General features: G+C 44.3%; 1 pseudogene; it reads right to left on the bottom strand.

Moving 5' to 3' along the window:
• Nucleotides 1-9,250: 9,250 nt before the first annotated feature.
• Nucleotides 9,251-9,368, bottom strand: LOC126458898 (5S ribosomal RNA; annotated as a pseudogene).
• Nucleotides 9,369-10,597: the final 1,229 nt, after the last annotated feature.

The following is a 10,597-nucleotide window of genomic DNA, read 5'->3' as shown; positions in this document are numbered from 1 at the left end:
TCTGTTGAGCGATTTCAGTTGTTTCTCTATTCCACAGTCACTGTCATTTTGACGTTCGTTCGACGATTTAAAGGAGGAATTACTGTGCGGTCTTCCTCAAACAGTTTTCTAAAAACACGTTTAGTATCTACATAGATACTCCGCAGGCCGTCATATGATTGAACCTAACTGTGTACGTTGAAATGACATGTTTAATGTCGCAATATTAGCACAAAAATACGCTTTTACACAGTTTCCAATGTGACAACAAAAACAGTTGTCAGGATAACGCATCTCATCAGCATCAAAAAGTGAAATAATCCTAAACTCAACAATATTAAATATTAACTCTCAGAAGGTTAAATTTACCTAAACACGACAATATTAAAGTTTAATTAGAAGTTTCTTTTTCAAAATTGTTCCTACACTTACGTTATGATGTTAGTCAGTACTACAAAAATCGTCCGATTCTGGTTCAAAGTTCCGTACTATTTTTAGGATGACAATCAAGTCTACGGTGGATGGATAGTTATGTGACAAATTGAGCAAAAGATGACCCAAGGTCGCTCGAATTTACAGTGGACGCAAGCTGGTGAACCAACAAGTTTCGCCTCTGAACGCGGTATTTACCTTAAGCTGCAATGAGCTGTCATCTGCTAGGCCGCTCTCTTCCGCTGAAATTCCTATAAAACTATTACAACTTTGCTGAATTTTCCAGCAGAAACTTTCCGTATGTTTCTCGTTATGCAAGAGAACGTGTACTTATCCCTAGTCTTAGAATGTGGCGATATACACATGCATGGTTGGAGCAGCGTGCAAATTATAATGCTCTTTCAGTTCTTTCAAGAACAATTAACTAATTGGCTGGTTCGTTTCTCCACAGTCGGAGCTAAACGATGCTACAGCTGATTTCTAGCTGGATATCAGCCGCTGTGAACTCAGTGTTCACACAAATTACTCCTCTGCGTCGTACAGAGCGTTATGCACTCTATTCTGCACTTGACGCCAGTTCAGAGAAGAGTTCCTGAAAATTTCCGTCTTGCCTTATCTCATAGCCGAACTGTCTCCCCACCTGGGTTCTTTTGTTCCTCACGTCACGGCTTTTTTCGACCAATAGGAGCATTTCTCTTATTTTGTGGAAACTGTCTCTACAAATCGCAATATCCCTGCCAATAAACTGCGTCAGAGCTTTGGCTCTTTTCTCCTTCCTAGCGCGTTTCCGCCAATCATACGTTTTGTGCCTGTTCCAGACGCCTAAATGCGTACATAGACCCTATTACGTGTGTACCACTCACTATAAATGTGATCGAAAATGCGTCACTGGTATTGTTCCGTATCCATTTGGAATTCCGAAATGCAGTTTTCTAAAAGCTTTCTTTCCTGTCCTCCCTCAGATGGGCCATTATACTCGCTCTCCCTGTCTGAGTCACGTGGTCGGTTGTTGACTTTCCGCCTGGGACACCCTTTTAAGTGGTTTCCGTGGTACCTCCTGTAGCATGGCCTTGCCTCTGCATCGTCCCTCTGAATTCCAAACTAAAACGCCTCTCCCTGCTTGTTTCACCTCCCGCTCAAACATGCATTATAGGAACAGTGTGTTAATTACCGTCAATTGAATGTCATCCCTTTTTGCATTACATACTGCTAGACAAATTTGCTCATTACCACCGAATTAAGTTAGGTGCCATATTCACCTTCCCATGTAAAGCTCTTATGTAAGGTGCGAATCTGACCTTCATTTATTCTGCCACCATACAACAACTAACTACATGCTTCAGAATGGGTCGTGGTCCTTATGCGGAATGTATGTTGATGGCAGCAAGATCGTTCTATAGTCTTTCATACATGCCGGTTCTCTAAACTCCGTCAAAGCATTTTACAAACAAATAAATAAATAAAAAATCTTCTTTCCTCCAGGAATTGTCATTTGAGACCAAAGAGAATTTCCGTAATACTCGTGTTGATCAGGCCTATCTGTAATAAATCTAACAGCACGCTTCAGAATTGTTACGATGTCTTCCTTTAATACAACCAAGCGGGAATCCCAAACACTTGAACAGCACTCAAGAATGGATCTTGTTAGAGTTGTATACGCAGTTTCCTTTATAAATGAGCTACACTTTGCCAGCATTCTTCGAATATACAGACGTCGACCTTTCGTTTTTCTAGTATGAGAACATTACAGGATTGGTTTTCCTTCTTGTCAGCATTAACTTTCAATACACGCTTCCAATGTGCGTTCACCGCGATGTCACCAAACACGGATGCGACCATCATGATGCTGTAAACAGAACCTGGATTCATAAAAAAATGACTTTTGCCATTCGTGCACCCAGGTTCGTCGTTGAGTACACCTTCGCAAGCGCTCCTGTCCGTCATGCAGCGTCAAGGGTAACTGCAGCCATGGTCTCCGAGCTGATAGTCCATGCTGCTGCAAACGTCGTCGAACTGTTCGTGCAGATGGTTGTTGTCTTGGAAACGTCCTCATCTGTTGACTCAGGGATCGAGACGTGGCTGCACGATCCGTTACAGCCATGCGGGTAAGACCACTAGTGATACGAGGCCGCTGGGATCCAGCACGGCGTTCCGTATTACCATCCTGAACCCACCGATTCCATATTCTGCTATCAGTCATTGGATCTCGACCAACGCGAGCAGCAATGTCCCGATACGATAAACCGCAATCGCGATAGACTACAATCCGACCTTTATCAAAGTCGGAAACGCATTTCTCCTTCTTGCACGAGGCATCACAACAACGTTTCACAAGGCAACGCCGGTCAACGACTGTTTGTGTATGAGAAATCGGTTGGAAACTTTCCTCATGTCAGCACGTTGTAGGTGTCGCCACCGGCGCCAACCTTGTGTGAATGCTCTGAAAAGCTAATCATTTGCATATCACAGCATCCTCTTCCTGTCGGTTAAATTTCGTGTCTGTAGCACGTCATCTTCGTGGTGTAGCAATTTTAATGGCCAGTAGTGTACTTGAAGTCAGCAGAGAAAGCTCCCCTGCACAAAATACATGAGTGGAACTGGTACAATGGGACGTAACTTCTGCCATGCGCCTTACAGTGTAGATGGAGATACACAAAATGTTTCTGAACAGCGATGATCAAAATTTCAGACACAAACCGCAATCCGGGTCCACTTTGCGCGAAAGTGTCAAACCAACTGATCGCGTGCGCTTCGAAACATCGTGCGTCGCACGATGTCGCGCTCATGTGTGCTTCCGAAGGACAATTCAGCACTTGGCAACAGTACGACCCACCTGCGTGAATGATTTTTAAACGGGAAATTTCTTCAGTCTTCCTTTTGCTGTCTTATAGTGCCGCAACAGACTGATCGACGAGTGGCTGAATAGCGGCATTCGACCTGCTTGGTGATTTTACGTAGAATCAGAGTTTTCTGAGGTTGTAGGCGTCATGTACGCTACACCGCACTGCGAAGCAAAGGAATTAGAAATCCCGACGTCTAATAAACCACGGCGACACAGCAGTGGCCGATACTAACAAGGGAAACTGCCCGCCTGTAGTCACCAGGCCGGAACAGGCGAAAGTTAACGAAATGCCAACTAAAAACCCCGCCTGGGCGTCAGCTGCCTCTGCCACATCGCTTTATCCTCGTTCTCGGTCTTTCTCGTCAGCTTTCTACGTCGAAAACTTCTTTTGATACCGAAATTAACTTTAGTGTCTTTAACAGGTTCCGCAATGGTTTAAACAACGCTTAGCTTAATGACGCCACGCACTGGCGTCCTATACCAAAGATAACTATCACATCTTAAAAGAGTCTACAGTTGCCACTAAAGTCTCCTATGGCACCTCTGCTCCGCAGATAATCAAACTATTGAAAGGGTTTGTGATGAAATGGAGCAGTCCGCAGCTCGTGGTCATGCGGTAGCGTTCTCGCTTCCCGTACCCGGGTTCGATTCCCGGCGGGGTCAGGGATTTTCTCTGCCTCGTGATGACTGGGTGTGGTGTGATGGCCTTAGGTTAGCTAGGTTTAAGTAGTTCTAGGGGACTGATGACCTTAGATGTTAAGTCCCATAGTTCTCAGAGCCATTTGAAATGAAGCAAATTTTAAAGATAGTTATTGGAGACGAGAATTTAATTTTGATTCGCGACTGGAATTCGGTAGCAGGAAAAGAAAGGAACAAATAGGAAAAATAATAAAACATGGACTGTATGAAAAGCATGAGAGGCGAAACCATCTGATAGAATTCTGAGCAGAGCATAATTTAATCATGGTTTAAGAAACATGAAATAAGGCTGTATACAAGGATGAGACCTGGAGACATCGGACGTTTTCAGATGAATTACATAAGTGTAAGACAAATATTTCAAAATCAAATATTAAATTGCAAAACATTTCCAGAGTCAGTCTCGCGTTCGGGAGGACGACGGTTCAATCCCGTCTCCGGCCATCCTGATTTAGGTTTTCCGTGATTTCCCTAAATCGTTTCAGGCAAATGCCGGGATGGTTCCTTTGAAAGGGCACGGCCGATTTCCTTCCCAATCCTTCCCTAACCCGAGCTTGCGCTCCGTCTATAATGACCTCGTTGTCGACGGGACGTTAAACACTAACCACCACCACCAGAGGCAGTCGTGGACTCTGACCACAATTTGTTGGTTATGAATTGCAGATTAAAAGGAACGAAACTGCATAAAACTAGGAAATTAAGCAGACGTGACTTTGATAAATTGAAAGAACAAAAGGCTGTTACGAGTTTCAAAGGTAGCATTAGTAACGGTTGACAGAAACAGGGGAAAGGAATGCAATACTAGATGAGTGGGTAACTTTGAGAGATGAAATAGTGAGGACAGCGGAGAAGCAAATAGTTAAAAAGCCTGAGCCCAGGAAAAATTCTTCTATAACACACGACATACTGAATCGTAATTGACTATCGGAGAGCCGGCCGCGGTGGCCGTGCGGTTCTGTCGCTGCAGTCCGGAACCGCGGGACTGCTACGGTCGCAGGTTCGAATCCTGCCTCGGGCATGGGTGTGTGTGATGTCCTTAGGTTAGTTAGGTTTAAGTAGTTCTAAGTTCTAGGGGACTTATGACCTCAGATGTTGAGTCCCATAGTGCTCAGAGCCATTTGAACCATTTTTTGACTATCTGAGAAAATATAAAAATGCAGAAAACGGAACAGGCAAAAGGGAATACAGGCGTCTAAGAAATGAGATTGACAGAAAGAGTAAAATGACAAAGCAAAAATAGCTGGACGAGAAACGTTAGAGTGAGGGAGCAGGTATGACTAAGGAAAAGATAGATGCTACCTACAGCGAAATTAAAGAGATCTTTCGAGAAAAAAGAAGCAGCTGTATGAATATTAAGAACTCATACGTCAAGCCATTTTCAAACACAGGAGGGAACGTTGAAAGTAGAAGGAATATATACAGGGGCTATACGACGGAAACGAATACAACCTTATACAAAGAGAAGATGTAGTAGATGACGATGCGATAGGAGGTACTGCGAGAAAAATTTGACAGTGCGGTGAAAGACGCATATCGAAACAAGTTCCTTGGAGTAGATGCTAATCCTTCGTAATTATTGAGATATTTGGGAGAGCGAGGCATAACAAAACTATTCCACCTGACAAGATACACAAGAGAGGTGAAATATGTTTCGACTTCAAGAAGAATATAATAATTCCTGTCCCAAACAAGACAGTTGATGATAGATGTAAATATCATCGAACCATCAGTAATCGTTGCAAAACGCTGACACCAGTTATTAACACAAGAAAGGACAGCCTAGTCTTAGCAGAAGCCTATCCCAGGGCAGATCAGTTGGGTCACAGAAAAATGTAGAAGCACTGTCACTAAAATAGGCACCTGAAGGTCATACCACAGTCCTACAACACTGCCAGTTACTGATAGTTTCAAATGTCGGTGTAAATTCCGAAAAAATATAATACGTCTCTATTTTTAGTCTAGAATATGAGGGAGTACTTTCCAAAAGAAAATTCTTGCCAGCTGCTAAGGAAAAAAGCTAACATTCCAAGAAATTTTGAAAAAAAGTATTTTTTTTCTTCAGCCTGCGGAAAAAACAGAACCACAAACATATTTGGAGTGAAAATAATATATGGACATTCTCGAAGTTCTTAGATGTATGTGATACGTATTTTATAAAGAAAACACAAAAGTACCCCGAGATAATTAAAAAAAAATACCGTTAAGAGATGTGAAACTACTACGCTGATGAATTTGCTTTCAGTTTGACACCGTAGAAACTTCCAGCGAGAAAGTTGTTAAGAAAGTTATGAAATTAATTTTGGTTACATCTGGGACAACATCATGCTTTCATGTCATGTGTGAACGCATTTTATTGAGGTGGCGCCGCCAGGATTTTAGTTCTGACAGCTCACCTTGATAGGACCGAGAATATTCCCTACCTCCCGAAAATTTATCCGCAGCTTTTACTGACCCTTCGTCACTGCACCCATCACCCAGTTATTCAATGTACACTGTACAAAAGTACTGTTAGTACTTTCAGTTCAAGTCGAGCAAAACATTTTTGCGAGCGGTTTTGTGACAACCGAGTTTTAACGAAGTATACTACAAGACTATTGTCCTCATCACGCAGGAAGTGCATTTTACGCAAACTTCCTACTTACTGCTGCGATGTCTCTGCATTCCATTAAAAAGTTTTGTCCATCATCATACACTACTGGCCATTAAAATTGTTACACCACGAAGATGACGTGCTACAGACACGAAATTTAACCGACAGGAAAAAGATGCTGTGATATGCAAATGATTAGCTTTTCAGAGCATTTACACAAGGTTGGCGCCGGTGGCGACACCTACAACGTGCTGACATGAGGAAAGTTTCCAACTGATTTCTCATACTGCAGTTGACCGGCGTTGCCTGGTGAAAAGTTGTTGTGATGCCTCGTGTAAGGAGGAGAAATGCATACCATCACATTTCCGACTTTGATAAAGGACGGATTGTAGCCTATCACGGTTGCGGTTTATCGTATCGCGACATTGCTGCTCGCGTTGGTCGAGATTCAATGACCGTTAGCAGAATATGGAATCGGTGGGTTCAGGAGGGTAACACGGAACGCCGTGCTGGATCCCAACGGCCTCGTATCACTAGCAGTCGAGATGACAGGCATCTTATCCGCATGGCTGTAACGGATCGTGCAGCCACGTCTCGATCCGCGCCGCGGCAGAGCCACGTGCGGGACTACCACAGTCTTAACAGTCGCGACACTCACTGTTGTGAAAGTTGTTACCGTTTCACAGATGGAGGGACACTAGTGCTCCAAGCGGCGAGTAAGATGATCATCAAACGCGTTTGTTTTGCATCAATTTCCTACGTAATTTACGAAATATTTGAGTTATTTTCTTGCCTCCAAGGGTTTGTGTAGTATCAGAAGGCATATATGTTTCTAAAAATGATTCTAAAATAAGCGAAAGTATGGACAAAAACCATGAATCGAATGGCAAGCTGCAACACATTCGTGAAGAATCACTTGTGACGTTGGATAGAATTGCAGCTTACCTCGTTGATATCAAAAGAATATAAACACACAGATTCACGCGTAAGAAGCACAGACATGTACCTCTACATGCAAAAGCGATCGTTCGGTAGGCCTACTGTGTTTGTCATTGTCGCTTGTTGCCACAAGCACGACCTTCATCTTTATATTATTCTAAGTGGGACAAGCAACTGCCAAATAGTGGGAGAAATATGTTGAAAACAATATAATGAGCTGATTACATTTCACGCAAAACCAAATATTTGAATAATTTTCAAACAATCTGTCAGTGAACAAGGTGCTAACAAAATAATGTCATCACACAAAGGAAGCAAGGGAAATTGACTAATAAGATAAGTGAATGAAACACATACCAAACATTACACTTTTGTAAGACACGAATAACTGCACTTAATCTAACCACTTCATCGTCAAAGCACGTCTGTGTGTACGATTCTCACGAATCTGGCACTGATACATGGAGAGCTGAACTGGCTGCTTCTGTGTCATAGGACTGTTTTACAGCTTTAGATGGATTGTCGAATCTTTGTGGCAGTTTCCTCTTCATCGTCAGTTGAGGTGGCTTATTAGGGATGTCAAACAGTGAGGGTGCTGCATTCCACACGAGTTTATTATTGTCTGCGCTCATGAACTGGTTTTGTTCGAGATGTAGCGAACAAAACCTAATATTATTATACGGGTAAAGTGGGTCTTTTCTTATAAGGTCTTCTCGTCTGCTATTAACTAGCCATTTTCTGCTCCTAAAACGAAACATTAATCATTAATACACATGCAGTTTGCAAGTGAATCCTGACGATACAGTTTAGTTCAAAAAATGACTCTGAGCACTATGGGACTTAACTGCTGAGGGCATCAGTCCCCTAGAACTTAGAACTACCTAAACCTAACTAACCTAAGGACATCACACACATCAATGCCCGAGGCAGGATTGGAACCTGCGACCGTAGCGGTCGCGCGGTTCCAGACTGAAGCGCCTAGAACTGCTCGGCCACAACGGCCGGCACAGTTTAGTAACATGATGGTATATATCTCTCAGGATCCTTAGGAAACCTAAAAAAAAGACAGCTGTGGTGTCCTCTTCCTTTTGCTGCTGCAATTTATTGCGCTACAAACGTTCCCGCTTGTAATAACGACCGTAGAAATCAAAATAAACAATCACTATTCGCTTTCACGAGTGTGCCGAACTCACAGTGTAATTTACTGGCCGCTTGGGGAGCTGATGGCGCGGTAGACAACAAAATCGAGGCGAAGTGTCGCGACTGTTATGTTGGACTGTGGTACTGCGGTTGCCTTTTTCGACAGTCGCGACATGCCTGTGACAGCAGGTCAGTATGCTACCGCCGAGCAGTGCGTATTGTCCGCACGCTTCCGTACCCGCCGCTACAAGTTCGAATATTACAACAGAATGCCAAACACGCCAGAGACGATGGTGCATCTGAATGAAGGAGTGTTCAATCTGAATCTGTACATGTTATTATAGGGTACGTGAGTATTTCTCCTGTTAAACCACTTGATCGAATTCAATCAAGCTTGGTACACATACACTAAAAAACTAAATTCCTTCCGTACAGGCCATGAAGGCCCAAAGGTACCGACCGGCCGCCGTGTCATCCTCAGCCCACAGGCGTCACTGGATGCGGATATGGAGGTGCATATGGTCAGCACACCGCTCTCCCGGTCGTATGTCAGTTTCCGAGGACGGAGCCGCTACTTTTCACTCAAGTAGATCCTCAATTTGCCTCACAAGGACTGAGTGCACCCCACTTGCCAACAGCGCTCGGCAGACTGGATGGTCACCCATCCAAGTGCTAGCCCAGCCCGACAGCGCTTAACTTCGGTGATCTGACGGGTACTGGTATTACCACTGCGGCAAGGCCGTTGGCACACATACACTATAAGACAAAAAAAAAAGAAATGCACCACGGAGGAATTATACGAAAGGGACGGAAATCAGTAGACGTGATGCACATGTACAGACAAATGATTGATTACGGTTTCAGAAAAATTAGATGATTTACTCAAATTGAACAAGGCAGTTACGCTTGGTCTACCTCCAGCCCTTATAGAAGCAGCTGTTCGGCTTGGCATTGATTGACAGTGCTGGTGGATGTCCTCCTGAGGGATATCGTGTCAAACCCTGTCCACCTGGCGCGCTAGACGGTCAATATTCCGAGCTGGTTGCAGGTTCCTGTCCATAAAGCTCCAAACGTTCTCAATTAGGGAGAGATGAGAGATCCGGCGATGTTGCTGGTCAAGGGATGACTTGGCAAGCACGAAAACAAGCAGTAGAAACTCCGTGTGCGGGCGCGTATTATCTTGCTCAAAAGTAAGCCCGGGGTGGCTTGCCATGAAGGGCAACAAAACGGGCCGTAGAATATCGTCGACGTACCGCTGTGCTGTAAGGGTGCCGCTCTTGACAACCAAAGGGATCCTGCTATGGAAGAAAGTGGCACCCCATACCATTAGTTGTCAGACCGTATGGCGGGCGACAGTCAGGTTGCTACCCCACCGCTGTCCAGGGCGTCTCCAGACACGTCTTCGGCCTGACGCCTCATTGGCGGATCTTCAGTGATGAGTCCCGTTTCGACTAAGCACTGATGACCAACGCGTTGCTAACTTAGTCAGTTTGTGAAGCTCTTTCTCTTGAACAAATCATTTGTTCGTCTGATCATCTATCGATTACCCGATTTCCGTCCCATTCGGACAATTCCCTCGTGCTGCGTCGTTTTTTTATTCTTTCTTTTTTTTGTCACAGAGTGTATTACTTACTGTCTGGAACTAATACTGTGTTGGTGAGAACCAGCAACCGCGTATCGGGATGGGGGTGATTACGTGGAAAGAGAAGGGGGAGGAGGGAGGTGGACAGAGAGGGAGAAGGAGGCGATGGACACAGATAAGTGGAGGGGGAGGGGGGAGGAGGAGATGAACAAAGGGATAGGAGAGAGGAAATGGACATAAAGGCATGAGGAGGAGGTAGACAGAGAGAGGGGAAGGAGGTGATCTGAGTTCTGCAGACCAGAGACAGTATATCACTGCCACCAGATGGATCACTTTGTGGACCGTCAGCAACAAGGTGGAACAGGCCTGTATCCCTACCTACGGTGAGGAGAGG

The sequence above is a fragment of the Schistocerca serialis genome, chromosome 2, assembly GCF_023864345.2.
Source record: "Schistocerca serialis cubense isolate TAMUIC-IGC-003099 chromosome 2, iqSchSeri2.2, whole genome shotgun sequence".
NCBI classification, from domain to species: domain Eukaryota; kingdom Metazoa; phylum Arthropoda; class Insecta; order Orthoptera; family Acrididae; genus Schistocerca; species Schistocerca serialis.
Note: the sequence above shows the minus strand (reverse complement) of the source record. Positions and strands in the feature narration are given on the sequence as shown.